Source organism: Rattus norvegicus, chromosome 1, assembly GCF_036323735.1.
Source record: "Rattus norvegicus strain BN/NHsdMcwi chromosome 1, GRCr8, whole genome shotgun sequence".
Classification (NCBI taxonomy): Eukaryota; Metazoa; Chordata; class Mammalia; order Rodentia; family Muridae; genus Rattus; species Rattus norvegicus.
In genome coordinates, this window is record NC_086019.1 from 30,391,967 (window position 1) to 30,412,621 (window position 20,655).

The 20,655-nt window shown below is 38.3% G+C and overlaps 1 pseudogene; it reads right to left on the reverse strand.

Annotated features, from left to right (window-relative positions):
- Positions 1-7,849: 7,849 nt before the first annotated feature.
- On the reverse strand, positions 7,850-20,655 carry Leg1-ps1 (liver enriched gene 1, pseudogene 1; annotated as a pseudogene).

A 20,655-nucleotide genomic window follows, 5' to 3' on the forward strand; every position in this document is an offset into this window, starting at 1 on the left:
TTTGCTTTCCAAAGTTGTGGTTGTGGTCTGGTGTTACAAGGAAAACTTAAAGATTGTGGTTAAGGATTGCCAGTGTTACATTGGCTAACTCACGCTTATTTGTAATTAAGAAAAAAATCAACAGATAGAGATTGTTATGGAACTTGTGAGAGCATTACAGCCTGTTTGCTTACTCCAACTGCCATTTCAAGATGGATTTAGAGGATTGTTTTTATGTCATTTCTTTATGTCCTGGTGATTGTGAAATGTTTTCATTTTGTGAACTTGCTTAAAATTTTAGAGAAGCCATGAGGTGTTATCATTAGAAAGTTTTACAAAAGAATGACTAATAGCCCTATATGATGTAATTTTGTCACTGCTTCAATGTAAGAAGTTAGGACTTTGAATCTTTCAATGTATATGGAAATTTTTAGTACAAACCTTTACTCTCACGATGAGCTTTAAATTTTGGGGAGTAGCTGTTGCTCAAGAAAAGAGTAAATATTCCTTTTTTTTCCTAGTTTTACATTTTTTATTAACTTGATTATTTCTTATTTACATTTCGAATGTTATTCCCTTTCCCGATTTCTGGGCCAACATCCCCCTAACCCCTCCCCATCCCCTTCTTCATGGGTGTTCCCCTCCCCATCCTCCCCCCATTACCGCCCTTCCCCCAACAATCACGATCACTGAAAGTTCAGTCTTAGCAGGACCAAGGGCTTCCCCTTCCACTTGTGATCTTACTAGATTATTCATTAATACCTGTGAGGTCAGAGTCCAGGGTCAGTCCATGTATAGTCTTTAGGTAGTGGCTTAGTCTCTGGAAGCTCTGGTTGCTTGGCATTGTTGTTCATATGGGGTCTCGAGCCCCTTCAAGCTCTTCCAGTCCTTTCTCTGATTCCTTCAATGGGGGTCCTGTTCTCAGTTCAGTGGTTTGCTGCTGGCATTCGCCTCTGTATTTACTGTATTCTGGCTGTGTCTCTCAGGAGAGATCTACATCTGGCTCCTGTCAGCCTGCACTTCTTTGCTTCATCCATCTTGTCTAATTGGGTGGCTGTATATGTATGGGCCACATGTGGGGCAGGCTCTGAATGGGTGTTCCTTCGGTGTCTGTTTTAATCTTTGCCTCTCTATTCCATGCCAAGGGTATTCTTGTTCACCTTTTAAAGAAGGAGTGAAGCATTCACATTTTGATCATCCGTCTTGAGTTTCATGTGTTCTGTGCATCTAGGGTAATTCAAGCATTTGGGCTAATAGCCACTTATCAATGAGTGCATACCATATGTGTTTTTCTGTGATTGGGTTACCTCACTCAGGATGATATTTTCCAGTTCCAACCATTTGCCTATGAATTTCATAAAGTCATTGTTTTTGATAGCTGAGTAATATTCCACTGTATAGATGAACCACATTTTCTGTATCCATTCCTCTGTTGAAGGGCATCTGGGTTCTTTCCAGCTTCTGGCTATTATAAATAAGGCTGCTATGAACATAGTGGAGCACGTGTCTTTTTTATATGTTGGGGCATCTTTTGGATATATGCCCAAGAGAGGTATAGCTGGGTCCTCAAGTAGTTCAATGTCCAATTTTCTGAGGAAATTCCAGACTGATTTCCAGAATGGTTGTACCAGTACACAATCCCACCAATAATGGAGGAGTGTTTCTCTTTCTCCACATCCTCGCCAACATCTGCTGTCACCTGAGTTTTTGATCTTAGCCATTCTCACTGGTGTGAGGTGAAATCTCAGGGTTATTTTGATTTGCATTTCCCTTATGACTAAAGGTTTTGAACATTTCTTTAGGTGTTTCTCAGCCATTTGGCATTCCTCACCTGTGAATTCTTTGTTTAGCTCTGAACCCCATTTTTTAATAGGATTATTTGTCTCCCTGCGGTCTACCTTCTTGAGTTCTTTGTATATTTTGGATATAAGCCCTCTATCTGTTATAGGTTTGGTAAAGATCTTTTCCCAATCGGTTGGTTGCTGTTTTGTCCTAACCACAGTGTCCTTTGCTTTACAGAAGCTTTGCAGTTTTATGACATCCCATGTGTCCATTCTTGATCTTGGAGCATAAGCCATTGGTGTTTTGTTCAGGAAATTTTTTCCAGTGCCCATGTGTTCGAGATGCTTCCCCACTTTTTCTTCTATTAGTTTGAGTGTGTCTGGTTTGATGTGGAGGTCCTTGATCCACTTGGACTTAAGCTTTGTACAGGGTGATAAGGATGGATCGATCTGCATTCTTCTACATGTTGTCCTCCAGTTGAACCAGCACCATTTGCTGAAAATGCTTTCTTTTTTCCATTGAATGGTTTTGGCTCCTTTGTCAAAAATCAAGTGACCATAGGTGTGTGGGTTAATTTCTGGGTCTTCAGTTCTATTCCATTGGTCCATCTGTCTGTCTCTGTACCAATACCATGCAGTTTTTATCACTATTGCTCTGTAATACTGCTTGAATTCAGGGATAGTGATTCCCCCTGAAGTCTTTTCATTGTTGAGAATAGTTTTAGCTATCCTGGGTTTTTTGTTATTCCAGATGAATTTGCAAATTGTTCTGTCTAACTCTTTGAAGAATTGGATTGGTATTTTGATGGGGATTGCATTGAATCTGTAGATCGCTTTTGGTAAAATGGCCATTTTTACTATATTAACCCTGCCGATCCATGAGCATGGGAGATCTTTCCATCTTCTGAGGTCTTCTTCAATTTCTTTCTTCAGAGTCTTAAAGTTCTTATTGTACAGATCTTTTACTTGCTTGGTTAAAGTCAAACAAGGTACTTTATATTATTTGGGACTATCATGAAGGGTGTCGTTTCCCTAATTTCTTTCTCGGCTTGTTTCTCTTTTGTGTAGAGTAAGGCTACTGATTTATTTGAGTTAATTTTATACCCAGCCACTTTGCTGAAGTTGTTTATCAGCTTTAGTACTTCTCTGGTGGAACTTTTGGGATCACTTAAATATACTATCATATCATCTGCAAATAGTGATATTTTGAATTCTTCTTTTCCAATCTGTATCCTCTTGATCTCCTTTTGTTGTCTGATTGCTCTGGCTAGAACTTCAAGAACTATATTGAATAAGTAGGGAGAGAGTGGGCAGCCTTGTCTAGTCCCTGATTTTAGTGGGATTGCTTCAAGTTGCTCTCCATTTAGTTTCATGTTAGCAACTGGTTTGCTGTATATGGCTTTTACTATGTTTAGGTATGGGCCTTGAATTCCTATTCTTTCTAGGACTTTTATCATGAAGGGGTGTTGAATTTTGTCAAATGCTTTCCCAGCATCTAATGAAATGATCATGTGGTTTTGTTCTTTCAGTTTGTTTATATAATGGATCACGTTGATGGTTTTCCGTATATTAAACCATCCCTGCATGCCTGGGATGAAGCCTACTTGATCATGGTGGATGATTGTTTTTATGTGCTCTTGGATTCAGTTGGCCAGAATTTTATTGAGTATTTTTTCATTGATATTAATAAGGGCAATTGGTCTGAAGTTCTCTTTCTTTGTTGTGTCTTTGTGTGGTTTAGGTAGAAGAGTAATTGTGGCTTCATAGAAGGAATTCGGTAGTGATCCATCTGTTTCAATTTTGTGGAATAGTTTGGATAATATTGGTATGAGGTCTTCTATGAAGGTCTGATAGAAATTTGCACTGAACCCGTCTGGACCTGGGCTCTTTTTGGTTGGGAGAACTTTAATGACTGCTTCTATTTCCTTAGGAGTTATGGGGTTGTTTAAATGGTTTATCTGTTCCTGATTTAACTTCGGTACCTGGTATCTGTCTAGGAAATTGTCCATTTCCTGCAGATTTTCAAGTTTTGTTGAATATAGGCTTTTGTAGTAAGATCTGATGATTTTTTGAATTTCCTCTGAATCTGTAGTTATGTCTCCCTTTTCTTTTCTGATTTTGTTAATCTGGACACACTCGCTGTGTCCTCTCATTAGTCTGTCTAAAGGTTTATCTATCTTGTTGATTTTCTCAAAGAACCAGCTTTTGGTTCTGTTGATTCTTTCTATGGTCCTTTTTGTTTCTACTTGGTTGATTTCAGCTCTGAGTTTGATTATTTCCTGCCTTCTACTCCTCCTGGGTGTATTTGCTTCTTTTTGTTCTAGAGCTTTTAGGTGTGCTGTCAAGCTGCTGACATATGCTCTCTCCTGTTTCTTCCTGCAGGCACTCAGACCTATGAGTTTTCCTCTTAGCACAGCTTTCATTGTGTCCCATACGTTTAGGTATGTTGTATCTTCATTTTCATTAAATTCTAAAAAGTCTTTAATTTCTTTCTTTATTTCTTCCTTGACCAGGTTATTGTTGAGTAGAGCATTGTTCAACTTCCACGTATATGTGGGCGTTCTTCCCTTATTTGTTATTGAAGACCACCTTTAGGCCGTGGTGGTCTGATAGGACACATGGGATTATTTCTATCTTTCTGTACCTGTTGAGGCCTGTTTTTTGACCAATTATATGGTCAATTTTGGAGAAAGTACCATGAGGAGCTGAGAAGAGTGTTCATCCTTTTGTTTTAGGATAGAATGTTCTATAAATATCTAAGTTAAGTCCATTTGGTTCATGACTTCTCTTAGTCTGTCTACGTCTCTGTTTAATTTCTGTTTCCATGACCTGTCCATTGATGAGAGTGGGGTCTTGAAATCTCCTACTATTATTGTGTGAGGTGCAATGTGTGTTTTGAGCTTTAGTAAGTTTTCTTTTACGTATGTAGGTGCCCTTGTATTTGGGACATAGGTATTGATAGTTCATCTTGGTGGATTTTTCCTTTGATGAATATCAAGTGTCCTTCCTTATCTTTTTTGATGACTTGTAGTTGAGAATTGATTTTATTTGATATTAGAATGGCCACTCCAGCTTGCTTCTTCTGACCATTTGCTTGGAAAGTTGTTTTCCAGCCTTTCACTCTGAGGTTGTGTCTGTCTTTGTCTCTGAGATGTGTTTCCTGTAGGCAGCAGAATGCAGGGTCCTCGTTGCGTATCCAGTTTGTTAATCTATGTCTTTTTATTGGGGAGTTGAGACCATTGATGTTGAGAGATATTAAGGAATAATGATTATTGCTTCCTGTTATATTCATATTTGGATGTGAGGTTATGTTTCTGTGCTTTTCTTCTCTTTGTTTTGTTGCCAAGACGATTAATTTCTTGCTTTTTCTAGGGTATAGCTTTGCCTCCTTATGTTGGGCTTTACCATTTATTATCCTTTGTAGCGCTGGATTTGTTGAAAGATATTGTGTAAATTTGGTTTTGTCATGGAATATCTTGGTTTCTCCATCTATGTTAATTGAGAGTTTTGCAGGATACAGTAACCTGGGCTGGCATTTGTGTTCTCTTAGGGTCTGTATGACATCTGTCCAGGATCTTCTGGCTTTCATAGTCTCTGGCAAAAAGTCTGGTGTGATTCTGATAGGTCTGCCTTTATATGTTACTTGACCTTTTTCCCTTACTGCTTTTAATATTCTTTCTTTATTTTGTGCAATTGGTGTTTTGACTATTATGTGACAGGAGGAGTTTCTTTTCTGGTCCAATCTATTTGGAGTTCTGTAGGTTTCTTGTATGCTTATGGGCATCTCTTTCTTTAGGTTAGACAAGTTTTCTTCTATGATTTTGTTGAAGGTATTTACTGGTCCTTTGAGCTGGGAGTCTTCACTGTCTTCTATACCTATTATACTTAGGTTTGATCTTCTCATTGAGTCCTGGATTTCCTGTATGTTTTGGACCAGTAGCTTTTTCTGCTTTACATTATCTTTGACAGTTGTGTCGATGATTTCTATGGAATCTTCTGCTCCTGAGATTCTCTCTTCTATCTCTTGTATTCTGTTGGTGATGCTTGTATCTACGGCTCCTTGTCTCTTCCTTTGGTTTTCTATATCCAGGGTTGTTTCCCTGTGTTCTTTCTTGATTGCTTCTATTTCCATTTTTCATTTCTTCAACTGTTTGATTGTGTTTTCCTGGAATTCTTTCAGGGATTTTTGTGATTTTTTGTGTTTATTTATGTTTTCCTGGGTTTCTCTAAGGGAGTTCTTCATGTCTTTCTCAAAGTCTTCCAGCATCATGATCAAATATGATTTTGAATCTAGATCTTGCTTTTCCAGTGTATGTGGATATTCAGCGTTTGCTTTGGTGGGAGAATTGGGCTCTGATGATGCCATGTAGTCTTGGTTTCTGCTGATTGGGTTCCTGTCCTTGCCTCTCGCCATCAGGTTGTCTCTGGTATTACTTTGTTCTGCTATTTCTGACAGTGGCTAGACTGTCCTATAAGCCTATGTGTCAGGAGTGCTGTAGACCTGTTTTCCTGTTTTCTTTCAGCCAGTTATGGGAACAGAGTGGTCTTCTTTCGGGCGTGTAGTATTTCCTATCTACAGGTCTTCAGCTGTTCCTGTGGGCCTGTGTCCTGAGTTCACCCGGCAGGTCACTTGGAGCAGAAAAGTTGGTCTTACCTGTGGTCCCGAGCCTCAAGTTTGCTCGTGGGGTGTTGCTTATGAGCTCTCCGGGAGAGCAGCAACCAGGAGGACCTGCGCTGCCCTTTCTGGGAGCCCCCCATGCACCAGGGTCCCAGATGGCGTTTGGTGTTTTCCTCTGGAGTCAGAAATGTGGGCAGAGTATAGTCTTTTCTGGCTTCCCAGGCATGTCTGCCTCTCTCCTCAATATTCCTTTTCAATATCTGAAATTAATTTTAAGCTTCTAAGGATATGTTAATTGGCTAAGTACCTCACCTTACCAGAGGACTTAAGCCTTTTTTTGATATCCTTAGGGGAAGTAAAGCTGTTGTTGTGTTAATAAAGAATTGTAGGGTAGAGTTATAGAAAAAGAAAGTTATATAAAAAGAAATCTGGTGAAACATACCTTATTCCAAACAGCAATTAAATTGGTTATTACAAAATACTGATATTTGGCCTATTACATACACATGTTTATTCTCTTGAGTTTCCCCTTGCTTCAGCACAGATTATTGAATTACATGCTGTAGCTGCTGTTTTTTAAATGTTGAAAAATCAAGCTTTCAATTTATATACTGATAGCCAATGTGTGGCTTATGGTTTGCAATTGATTAAAATTTTTCCCTTTTTAGATACTAACCCTCAAATTTTACAATTATTTATGCTATACAACTGATTGGAAACAAGTTTTCTACATGAAATCAATGAGTGATGATTTCAGTGTGAATGTCTGACAACTCTGTCTTTTCAGAGCTCTGGTTCAGGCAACTGACTGAACAAAACCATAGACTCATACCGAGTTCTTCGGAAATGGTCATGGCACACTCTCATGGAAAGAGGAAGACTCCATTTGCTCACTCTCAACTCCCGGCCTCACCCTGCCAGCTCAGGGATTTCTAAGTAAGGCTGAATCTGGACAGTATTTACAGGATTTGGCATTTCTAATTAATGTTTAATGTTTAGGTAAATAAAGCTTGTGTAGGAACACTAACCACTCTTCCAAAGAATGTACTGTTCCTTTATAGGCCATTTAAGAACTCAAACTAGATTGCCTGGATGGACCCCTTAGCGAGGGAGGGCAATGAGGCAGATAATAGGTCTTACATAGAAACGATTAGCCAAACAATCTTATTCTTTATATCACCAGAACAATAATGCTGGAGACAATAATTTGGTATTCAAGTCAAATTATAAATAACGTCCTCAGTGTCCTCAATTTCTTCCTGCATCACATAATAGTATTAATCCTCAAGGATTTATAGACAGTGCCTTAATAAATAAAAGGGGGAGTTATATCCCTGTATGCTATACAGTTATTTAAATAATGTTCTTTTAATTTTCAGTTTTAAAATTTGGATGCCAAGGAACTCTCTGAGTGTCTATGGCACCTTACAATTAGGCATACTTCTGCCTAGGTGCCCCCACCAGCAGGGACTCAATTATTCGTGGAGGTTGAGGAGGACCCGTACCTGTGGAAAAACGGGTGAGAAAGAGGAGCAAGACCAAGCAGTGTCCTTGTCAAGGTCTGTTTATTGAGAGGAGTATACAGCATTAAAAGCTCTGAAGCAGGAACTGAAGCTTAGGGCGGGAAGTACCCAAGGACATAAGGTAAATCCTTCATGGTGCCTTGTCAGTGCTGGAATCGACACATTTTCACAGTATTAACCCCTGCCAATCGATGAGCAGTGGAGGCCTTTCCACTTTCTGAGATCTTATTCAATTTCTTTCTTCAGAGACTTGAAATACTCATCATATAGACCTTTCACTTGCTTGGTTAGAGTCATACAGAGGTATTTCATATTACTTATGACAATTGTGAAGGGTGTCATTTCCTTAATTTCTTTCCCAGCCTGTTGGTCCTTTGAGTAGAGGAAGGCCACTTACTTGTTTGATTTAATTTTGTATTCAGCCACTTTGCTGAAGTTGTTTATCAGGTTTAAGGGTTCTCTGGTGGAATGTTTGGAGTCACTTTAGTATACTATTATATCATCTGCAAATAGTCATAATTTGACTTCTTCTTTTCCAACTGTATCCCTTTGAACTCCTTTTGTTGTCTGGTCGATCTGGCTAGGACTTCAAGTACTATGTTGAATAGGTAGGGAGAGATGGGGCAGCGTTGTCTAGTCCGATTTTAGTGGGATTGCTTCAAGTTTCTCTCCATTTAGTTTAATGTTAGCTACTGGTTTGTTGTATATGGCTTTTACTGTGTTTAGGTATGTGCCTTGAATTCCTGATCTTTCCAGGACTTTTAACATTAAGGCGTGTTGAATTTTGTCAAATGCTTTCTCAGCATCTAATGAGATGATCATGTGTTTTTTGTTTTTTGGTTTTTTTTTTGAGTTTGTTTATATAGTGGAGTATGTTGATGGATTTCCATATATTGAATCATCTTTTCTTTCCTGGTAAATCGTCCGTGATCATGATGGATGATTGTTTTGATGTGTTCTTGGATTCAGTTTGCAAGAATTTTATTGGTCTGAAGTTCTCTTTCTTTGTTGGGGGTCTTTGTGAGGCTTAGGTATAAGTGCAGTTGTGGCTTCATAGAAGGAATTGGGTAGCGCTCCTTCTGTTTCTATTTTGTGGAATAGTTTGGACAGTATTGTTATCAGGTCTTCTATGAAGGTCTGATAGAATTTGCCACTAAACTCATCTGGTCCTGGGCATTTTTTTTTTTTGGTTGGGAGACTTTTAATGACTTCTATATCTTTAGGAGTTATGGGACTGTTTGGACAGTTTATCTGATCCTGATTTAACTTTGGTGCCTGGTATCTGTCTAGAAAATTGTCCACTTCATTCAAATTTTCCAGTTTTGTTGAATATAGCCTTTTGTAGTAGGATCTGATGAATTTTTGAATTTCCTCAGTGTCTGTTGTTATGTGTTTCTTTTCATTCCTGATTTTGTTAATTTGGATACTGTCTCTGTGCCCTCTGCTTAGTCTGGCTAAGGGTTTATCTATCCCGTTGATTTTCCCAAAGAACCAGCTTCTGGTTTTGTTGATTCTTTGTATAGTCCTTTTTGTTTCTAGTTGGTTGATTTCAGTCCTGAGTTTGATTATTTCCTGTTGTCTACTCCTCTTGCATGTATTTGCTTCTTTTTGTTCTAGATCTTTTAGGTGTGCTGTCAAGCTGCTAGTGCATGCTCTCTCCTATTTCTTTTTGGAGGCACTCAAAGCTAGGAGTTTTCCTCTTAGCACTCCTTTCATTGTGGCACATGAGTTTGGATATGTTATGCCTTCATTGTCACTAAATTCTAAAAAATTCTTTAATGTCTCTATTGCTTTCTTGACCAAATTATCATTGAGTAGAGGGTTGTTCAGCTTTCATTTGTATGTGGGCTTTCTGTGGTTTTTAGTATTGTTGAATACCGTCCTTATTCCGTGGTGATCTGATAGGACACATGGGATTATTTCAATCTTCTTGTATCTATTGACACCTGTTTTGTGACCAATTATATGGTCAGTTTTGGAGAAGGTACCATGACATGCTGAAAAGAAGGTATATTCTTTAGTTTCAGGATGAAATGTTCTATAGATATCTGTTAAATCCATTTGGTTCATAACTTCCCTTAGTTTCTCTGTGTCTATGTTTAGATTCTGTTTCTATGATCTATCCATTGATGAGAGTGGGGTGTTGAAGTCTCCCACTATTATTGTGTGATATTTGCTGTGTGCTTTGAGCTTTAGTAAGGTTTCTCATTCCCTTGAATTTGGAGCATAGACATTCAAGATTGAGAGTTCATCTCATTGGATTTTTCCTTTAATGAATACGAACTGTCTTTCCTTAACTTTTTTGATTACTCTTGGTTGAAAGTCGATTTTATTCTATATTAGAATGGCTACTCTAGTTTATTTCTTAGGACCATTTGTTTGGAAAGTTATTTTCCCAGGCTTTTACTCTGAGGTAGTGTCTGTCTTTTTCTCTGAGGTGTGTTTCCTGTATGCAGGAAAATGCTGGGTCCCCTTCATGTATCCAGTCTGTTAGTTTATGTCTTTTTATTGGCGAATGGAGTCCATTGATTTTGAGAGATGTTAGGGACCAATGATTGTTGTTTCCGGTTGTTTTTGTTGTTAGAGGTGGAATTATATTTGTGTGGCCATCTTCTTTTGGGTAGTTGAAATTAGATTACTTTCTTGCTTTTTCTAGGATATAGTTTTTCTCCTTGTGTTGGAGTTTTCCATCTGTTATCCTTTGTAGGTCTGGATTTGTGGAAAGACATTGTATAAATTTGGTTTTGTCATGGAATATCTTGGTTTCTCCGTCTATGGTAATTGAAAGTTTTGCTGGATATAGTATCCTGGGTTGGCATTTGTGTTCTCTTAGGGTCTGTATGACATTTGCCCAGGATCTTCTGGCTTTCATAGTCTCTGGTGAGAAGTCTGGTGTAATTCTGATAGTTATGCCTTTATATGTTACTTGACCTTTTCCGCTTACTGCTTTTAATATTCTTTCTTTGTTTGTGCATTTGGTGTTTTGACTATTATGTGATTGGATTCTGGTCCAATCTATTTGAAGTTCTGTATGCTTCTTGTTTATGTGCATCTCTTTCTTTAGGTTAGGGAAGTTTTCTTCTGTAATTTTGTTGAGGATATTTACTGTCCCTTTAAGTTGGGAGTCTTCACTCTCTTCTATATCTATTATCCTTAGGTTTCATCTTCTCATTGTTACCTGGATTTCCTGAATATTTTGGGTGAGGAGATTTTTGCAGTTTGCATTTTCTTTGATGGTTGTGTCAATATCTCCTATCTTACCTTCTGCCCTGAGATTCTCTCTTCTATCTCTTGTATTCTGTTGGTAATGTTTGTGTCTATGACTCCCAATCTTTTTCTTAGGTTCTCTATCTCCAGGGCTCTCTCCCTTTGTGATTTCTTTAATGTTTCTATTTTTATTTTTAGATCCTACATGGTTTTGTTCAATTCCTTCACCTGTTTGCGTTTTCCTTTAGTCCTTTAAGTGATTTTTGTGTTTCTTCCTGTTTACGTGCGTTGTCCTGAATTTCTTTAAGAGAGTTATTTATGTCCTTCTTAAAGTCCTCTAACATCATCATGAGTTAAAAAGCAAATAAAAATCTTGCTTTTCCATTGTGTTGGGGTACCCAGGGCTTGCTGGTTGTGAGGGAACTGGGTTCTGATGATGCCTTGTGACCTTGATTTCTGTTGCTACGTTCCCCAGATATCTTGGGGCACTGAGGTGCCGGGACTAGCGAGGCAAAAGACAATATGGTTTTTTTATTTTTTATATTTTTACAACAACAGATGGCACCCAATGTGATGGGCAAGAAAGAATACAGTAGTAATTCTAAGAGTTGAGAGAAAGTTTTCATTTTCTAAGTTAAGAGGAGGCCGGCGCCATGTTAAGTCATGTGATATCTCCAGAGCGAGAATTCAAACAAAGAAACGGGACGCTGCCTGGGCTGGCAGGCTGTAGGTCCCCTGCTGTGTGATAAGTAATGGCAGCTCAGAGAGTTAGAGATTAAAGCTGCTTTTTAAAGAAAGTTGTTTAGAAAGTCTTTCTGGATACTCATATTCTTTTTAACGTGGGCTCCATGGGAATTTTGGGTTGAAATCCTAGTTAGACAAGCTACTTCTTAATGACAGGTATTATTAAAAGGCAATTAAGTTTGTTTTTAGAAAGAAGAGAGTAAAGAGATTACCTGAATCAGGTGGGGATTTTCATCCACAGTTCAGAACTTAGATAGGGAAAAATTGGACACTAACTCCAAGTAGAGTTGTGATAAATGTCTGTAACACCAGGCAGAGTGAATGCAGACATATATTATAGAAGTTGTTAAGGTTAAGTAAAAATCTGTGGCTCTGGGTAGAGAGCTTAACAGATTGAGATATTTTGGGCAAAAGTCCTGGTTTAATTTGTTGCTTATTGATATTGGAATCGATAGAAGGTATTTGGTTTGTTTTATGAATTACCCCACTAAAGGCCATATGGCTTGTTGATGCCGGCTAGTGAGGGTTTGTGTTACTTTTGATATTTGCCACAACAGGAAGCTCAGATTCTCTTAACGTGGGCTCCACGGGAATTTTGGGTTCAGTTCCTGACATCACAGAGTACAAAAGCCTATCAGGCTCATTGTTTAGCTTACTTCCTTTTTAAAAAATTCTTTAGTCTTCATGATGGGTGTGACTTTGAGTTTTATGGTTATATTATTACTCTGGGAAAGAGTGCAAGATACAAACTTTTCTGCTTTCAGACTAAGGAACACAGTATTTTGGGAGAAAGATTTTGTGTTTTTACAGGTTGTTATTAATGTTCCTAAGGGATGGATGGTACCGGGCTTTGTATGTTTAAGTGGGCAATTATATCTTACCATTTGGGTCAAAGGTTATTGTGTTGTGTGTTCTTTTATGTGACAGTATGAGTGTAGGAAAGTGTGTGGGGGCAAGAGACACTGGACCGCTGCGGAGTTGGGATATGTTTCTGCCAAGATATCTAGCAGATATCTTGGGGCACCGTGGTGCAGACCTAGTGAGGTAAAAGACAACAATATTTTTTTTACTTTTTATATTTTTACAACACTGGGCATATAAAATTATTGAACATATCAAACCACCAAATGATTTTTTTTAAAGTCAGGATCGTATATAAGGAAGGAAAACTCATGATAAGGTATGATGAGACCACTGATACCACATGCATTATGGGATTTACAAGCAGGCTCTAAACTCTTGACTGTCCATGATTTCAGGTCAGCAAGGTACCCACTGCTTGAAATGTTAAAATTCTCTAAATGTGGGAAAGTAGTCAGTAACAAAAATCGCAATTTGTCTACCACTATTCACCAGGTAATTTAATTCTCTCATCTCATACTTTATGTATGTGTTTGAGTACATTCACGTGTGTGTGTGTGTGTGTGTGTGTGTGTGTGTGTGTGTGTGTGTGTGTGTGTGTGTGTGTGTGTCTGCATGTGTGGGTGGGAAGTATGTATGCAGGTGTGGTCCACATGTGTTTTTCCTTTGAACGGGGTCTCCCAGTGAGTGTACACGCCATAAGGCTAGGCTAGTCAGTGAGTTGCAGGGATCCACTAGTTTTCACCTCCCTAGCACAGTGTACGATAAATACATACCATGATGCTGGCCTCTCACATGAGTTCTAGAAACCAAACCAGGTCTCCATGCTTGCATAGAAGGAAAGCCAGGGCAGGGGCTCAAGCAGTTGAGTTAACTGAGCTATGTCCCCAGTTGTTTCTCAGATATTGTGTGGGGTTTGTGGAGATAAACCTGGTGGAGGAAGAAGTTGGACAGAAAGTGAGGTGCACAAGCTTCTGCGACTCCTTGAAGAGTGTTTAACTACTTTTATGATCTAACATAAATCACAGCATTACAGTGAGACAACATAAAGGACCCAAGGCTAGGGCAGTGGCTGCTTCCCAGTCTTCTCAGAAATCTCCATAGGAATTTGCCCTACAGGTTCCTGAACAGGCTGGTCAGATTCTGCTACACAACATAGGTTGTACTCTTATTTGCACTTGAATACATAAACATACCCAAATTGGCAAAATAACTCCATATAAGCTTATGTACTAAACAATCAGTTTTTATCTGAACTCTAATACTGGTCTCTGGAGTCTGAATCTGGAGCATCTTTATAGGCTCCATTTCTGCTCCCCCCACCGCATCTGAGTCCCTGTATTCACAATAGTGTTTTTCCTCTTCCCAACAAAAATACATTCGAAATCTCTCCTTCACCATCCTAGTCACCAGTGACTACCCTTGCCCTTTATTATTAAGATTAAAAGCTGTGATTGTTCCAAAGGAAAATAAAAAACGAGAAAGGCTATGCTTGGTCAACTTGACAACCAACCTAGATAATGGGGAAAATGGAATTTTTCTTTGGGAATTGTGTCCATCAGATTGGCCTGTGAAGTGTTTCTATGATTGTGAATTCATGCAGGTGGATCCAATCCACTCTAGGCAGTCCTATCCCTAAACAGGTAGCCTTGAGCTGTATTAGAAAGTTAGCTGAACAAAAAGAAGAGAGCCAGTTAAACAGTATCCCTCCATTGTCTCTTCTCTGGCTCCTGCCTCCAGGTTCTTGCTTGACCTCCTGCCCTGCCTTTCCTTGATGGTGGACTATAATTTATAAGCTGAAACAAACACATTCTTTCCTAAGTTGCTTTTGCTTGAGATTTTCTATTAAATCAATGGGAAAAAAATCAAACTAAAGCAGAGACAAAATTCTTTCTTACCTGTCTACAAAGGCATGGATGGGATACTCCAAGGATGAGGTATGGGCATCACATAACTTCTTCAGGAGGCTGTCAGAGTCACTAGAAGGCAACTGCATGTACTGAAAAATAGAGAAAATAAGTGCTATGTGGGCAACTCTCCCTGCAATTCTCCCAGACTCACAGATATGAGGAATCATCAGCATGACCAAGAATGATGTTTTGACATGTCATATCTAGTGCTTAACAGCAAAAGAAAAAACTAGTACTTTCTAGTATAGCATAGCAATAAATTGAAATAAGCCTGAAGTATCTGCAAAGTGCCATGTTTCTACTTGAAAGACCTATTGCCATTTGTGGTATTTTTTTTTTCACTTGCATTAAGAACAGATAAATTTTGTGTTAGGACTGTATTAGAATGGGGGTGGGTTCCCTGGCATATACTGTACTTTACATCACTAATGAGTAAAAATAAAACCCTTACAATTTACATTTTAATATTAAGGAACGTATACAATGCATAAAAAACAATCACGTGGAACTTTCACAAAGAGCATTCTCTAGGCATGTCTGAGCAGTGTAGTATAAAACTTAAACCAAGAACCTGGAAAAAGTCTTTCCACATGTCCATTGTTTCAGGGAAGGCAGATCGACAGCCAGAAACATTGTAACAAAACCTCATCTGATCCTTGGGTGGTGGCAAGATCGTGAATTGGTTTGGTGATAGCCCCATTATTCCAGAATCAACAGCAGCAAGGAAAGGTAACACACTCAGATAATAATTTACATCTGTAAAAACAAGACGCTGGTTAGACTCAAAACCAGTGACAAAACACAGAGCAGGTTTTGATGAATCATTAAGTCATTAAGGATCACTCACAGATTCCAAATGCTTATAAAATTATCAACTCCAATTTATTGAGGAAAATCAAGTTATAGTTTAATAGACCTATAATCCTGGGTACATACATATCCATACTGAAGCATCATATTATCATATTTTGAGAAAGGTAATTTTAATGGTTGCATAATAATTTTATTTCACAGCATTAATTAAATAAACAAAAACTATCCAATAGTTCACAGAATGGTTCAGAAGTTCTTAGTGAAATTGTATTGTTGATATTAATTTTTCTATAATAATCAAACACAATTATAAATTTGGAAAATGAATATTTTATGTTTTGCAACTTAGTCTAATTTTTATGCATAATATCACTAAGTACTTTTATTCTGTTTTGCTAAAGCAAGAACTTTTGACTGGAAACTGAATAGTCTTCTCAGAGCTTCCCAGTTATAGAGGCACAAGTGCTGCAGATTTAAGCATCTTAATTTAGAGAGATAATTGACTTATACTGATTCTTAACACTTAAAATTACTAAGCCAATCAAACTAAATTGAAAATCCAGAGCTGTTGGCAAGTCTGTTTATGCATTTTGAAAAGAATGACTCAAATTAGGGAAAATATTCTGTGGTTCATACTATTTGTGAGTCAGTCCAAGAAATTAAAATTTAACAGTGTCTTTTATAATCATTTGCAAACTATTCTAATAACTTTCTGTGTTCATTAATTTCAAACCAAACATAGAATGAATTAGAAAATATATTCAAATTGTTTTTAATATTGAATAACTAAAGCCCTAGTTATAGATTGGCCAAAGTATAATGTTAGTCTGGCATGTTTGTGAGCTTCAGTATTCAGAATCTTTGTTCTGAGCCAAAAAGAAAAGCATTGTTATCTCTATATCAGGTTGTTGTGGTAAATATTAAAAATACTCACTGACCCTTGCTACCGGGCATCCTTGAGCCATATGGCATTAGCAGGGTATATCCATCTCAGTGGCAGCCGGTTCTGGAGCACTAGGACATGCTGTCCCCAGTGGTCTCTCCACCCCTGTTTCTAGCTACATGTCATGGCCGTCCTCTCCTGGCTGACTCTGCCGCTTCCTCTGATCACATTCCCTGCAACTGCCCCATACCGTCACTGTCATAACCCATACCAGCCCGAACAAATCAAAACTCCAGATGCTTGTAATTTAGCAATCAGATTTATAACAGTAAATTCAAACCCCACAAAATATCTGCACAATAAACTCAGAGCCAATTGATAGTGATATAAACCGCCCACCTAGATAAGATAAATTGACCTATAAAAATCCACCCCTTAAGAAATATTCATAACTAATCATGGCCATTTAAGGCCACACAGATCTGGGTCTTCCTTCTCTGCCTACATCTTGGTTCTTCTCCCTTTCTTTCTCCTCCCTCTCCCCTTACAAAAACTCTACCCCCCACCCGTTTTCTCACTGTTCAGTCATGGGCCTTGCCCTATCCTGGGCCAGCCCTCACCTGCAAAAAGACATCAACCTACATCATGTTTCAAAGCTTCTACATTGCTACCAACCATGCTGGTCCCTAGAGACCTTGACCTCTGCAGTTCCTTGATTCAGCTCTGGAAACAGTCTGACAACATCCTTAAAAATTATTATGTTCTATTTGACTGATCAACTCTGCCACATGTCATCTAGGCCACTGGTATATGATAAAGTGAATTCATTTGAAAACGGAGCAGTGCTGTTTTCATTTTGTCCCTTCCTCTAAAACACAGGCTAAATGTATTCTTTGAGGTAAAGGTAAGATTTGGCTATTAAAAGGAACCTACCAGCCCACCAGCTGTCCACAGAGATACATAGACTGGCTTCAGGTTTGTTGCCGCAGTCTGTCATTCCAGTGGGATCAGCTAATCTACCTAGAGGACAGAGAAGGCACAGGTGTATTTGTTTATCATACACCTTCAAAATTGTTACATGCCTGTGTTGGGGTAAAGTTAATTAAAGCTTCTTTTATCCCTCACAAGAGCCAGCACTGTAGGGCCACAGGGCATCTGTGGAATATTTTTATCTCAGTCAACAAAGCGTCTCACCAGCTAGGCTCCATCCCATATCACACTGACAATGGCTGCTCGAAGAGCTCGGTAACAATCTCTACCCAACTGGTTCCCAAGGCAGGGTACCACCATGACAGACATACACATCCCAATTCCATGGCAGCCCACCATACACTCTCTTGAATTCAATTAAATCGCCACATGAAAAAACACACAACACAATAACCTCCAATCCAATTGATAATATATACTTGCCCATCTAGATAACATACAGTTTGCTCAGCTAGAAACACAAAATCCTGTACATATCCATCCCTTAGGAATATTCATAACAACCTGTAAATGTGCAGAGAGAAATCTTAATATCTACCTCCGTGTTCTCTCAACTGCTCCTCTCTCTTCTCCCTCCGGTCTCCTCCTCTCTAAAACTTTCCTCCCGCCCATCCTTCCTCTCATCCAGTAACAGGCATTTGTCTAGCTTGTACCTGCCTTCACCTGCCTAATGACATCAACCTACATACCTGCATTTAAGTTATAGGTACAAAATACTCCAAATTACTTATATTTTACTTACCATCATTTTCTTATATTTCTCTAGTCACAATCAAATTATTTTCTATTCTTCAGCAACATCAAAATTTTGACTTTTAGTTTATAGGTTACAAGTTGTTTTAGTTATATAACTTTATATTTTACTGCCTTCGCTGCCTCCTAATAAAAATCATTGTAGCAACAATTGAACAAAGGAAAAAAACGGGGTAAAAGTCAAATTAAAACCTTGGACTACGTTTTCTAAGTTACATTAGTACATGTGCCTTGGTTTGTTTGGTTGGTTGGTTGGTTTTCATTTTACCCTCTTGTTAAGTGGAGATAACAGTATTCAGTACACGTGAGACTACTATCTAAAGTAAGAGCAATTATCAGAAGTATTTTTACACATTGACTATTACATAAGCATCAGAACATCAGAAAGTGATCTTCATTCTTCTACAAACCTGACACAACTCTCCTCCTCTCCCTTCCATTTTCTTACTTGCTGAGTAATTAGTAAGAGTAGATTGGGCATCTGTTAGCCAGAAGGAACTATCTTTTCATACATAAATGTGATGCTCCCAAAATGTCTCCCATGTGTATACACTGGAAAGGATTGGATTTCCAAGAAGCAGCAACCCTTGGCTCAGATCACTATTAACAAAGAACAACTCATTTGTAATTTCATGCTTATGATCCGGCAATTTCAATTAAGACTGTCAGAAAGGTCAACATAATCACTTCATGTTTCTAATGAATATCCCTGGTCTGTTCCTAGGGACAGGACGGAATGTATAGTTAGCAGTTCATTACAGTTACTATGGGGGGTGATGAAACACCATGATCAAAGCAACTTGGAAAGGAAAGGTTTAGCTTACTTACCCTGATCACAGTGCATTGAGGAACACCAAGAGAGGAGCTCAAATCAGACTAGAACCTGGAGGCAGGAGCTGACACAGAAAACTTAGAAGAGTGCAGGCTTGTTCCTCATTGATTGTTCAGCCTTATTTCTTATAGAAATCAGGAACACACATCCATAGTGAGCTGGGCTTGGTCACATCAATCTAATTAAGAGAGTGACCTACAAAATTGCCAACTGGTTGATCTTAGAAAAGCATTTTCTCAACTGAAATTCCCTCCTCTCAGATGAGAGCTGCCTGTGCCAAGTTGACATAAAACTAAACGATAAGTAGTATAAGATAGGGAGAAACATGTTTTCCTAATACAGCAGGATTACATTGGTATATAGAAGAATGTGTCTTTCTTACCTGTTTCATACTGCCAGTCAAGCATCGTAGGCAATCCCCACAGGAAACTTTGTTCATTTTCCGGACCATATCTTTCAGAATTCGTGGCTGTCTCATTCAGTAGGATTCTGTACATCCCCATCCTGTCAGTGAGTACCCAAGGGTTAATTACGTACTTCCAATCCTCCATCCTGTAGTCACTTAATCTGCTCAGGGCTGTCTTCCCATAAAGGAGGATACAGCGATATGACATTAGAAATCTCTGCTACAGCTGCAGAGAAGCAGCCAGCCAGTACCCAGACCCAGGAAGTCAGGACAGCCATGGTGCCAAACTGGGAACCAAGGGTGTGACCAGGCTTTTATTGGAGAGGGAGGGAGGAAGCCAGGATACCTTCTTATCTCATGATTTATAGGCAATTTGCAGTATTTTCTAGGCAGAATGCCCATAGAGAAGAAATGTGTATCTTGGTGATTACAATAAAGATACAACAGTAAATTGTATCAGAACCTGAACACAAAGCAAAGCTTGTCAGATATTGGATAAATGCCATTTGTTAATGATGAAACTCTTTTAGAACTTTTACAGTGTACATTGTAATTACAATTACATTATCAATGGCATGCTTCCCCCTCATAAAAATGTGTTTCCATCATTCATGGAAAATATTGACTATGGAAATACTGATATTTATAATAATGTCTAGAGATATACTAAAAAGTACATGTGATATAGTTATGATACACCTCTCTGTTTCAAGTAAAATACTTAAAGTATATCAAATTATCCCAATTTTTAAAAGCCACATTGTTAAAAAATAAGGGCAGCTAATTAATTTTCAACATTTATTCATATTTTTCAGAATGTTATCTAATAACCTAAGTTGCTGGATTTATAATTCCATTGCCAAAATAATTTTTATAGTAGTAATAATAATAAATATAAAATAATAATAATATGTAAATAAGATTCAACTATTTTGCCCTTCAGTCCAACACTTAGAACTTAAAAAGAAATGACATCTAGAACTGCTGGGAAATGTCCTTAAAGTGTGTAAGTCTTTTTACTTTCCTCCACATTGCAACTTTTGTTATACACACAATGGCCAAAATTCATTATTCGCCTTTAAACCCACAGCACTAGTTTCAAAGATTAAAAAATGCAAAGATGAGTATACCTGAGGGCATAACACTCTAGAACCATGAGTAACCTCTGAATTTCTAGATCAGGAATACATGTAAAATTAATATTTTAAAACGTAAGGATACCACTGATGCTGTTACACAGTTATCTGGTGCTACACCCACTCACCTAGTGTGCTTGAAGCCTGGTTGTGGTTCCCAGCACTCGAGATGTATGAAGAGGAAGAGTATCAATGAAATAATGAAATGAGCAAATGTAA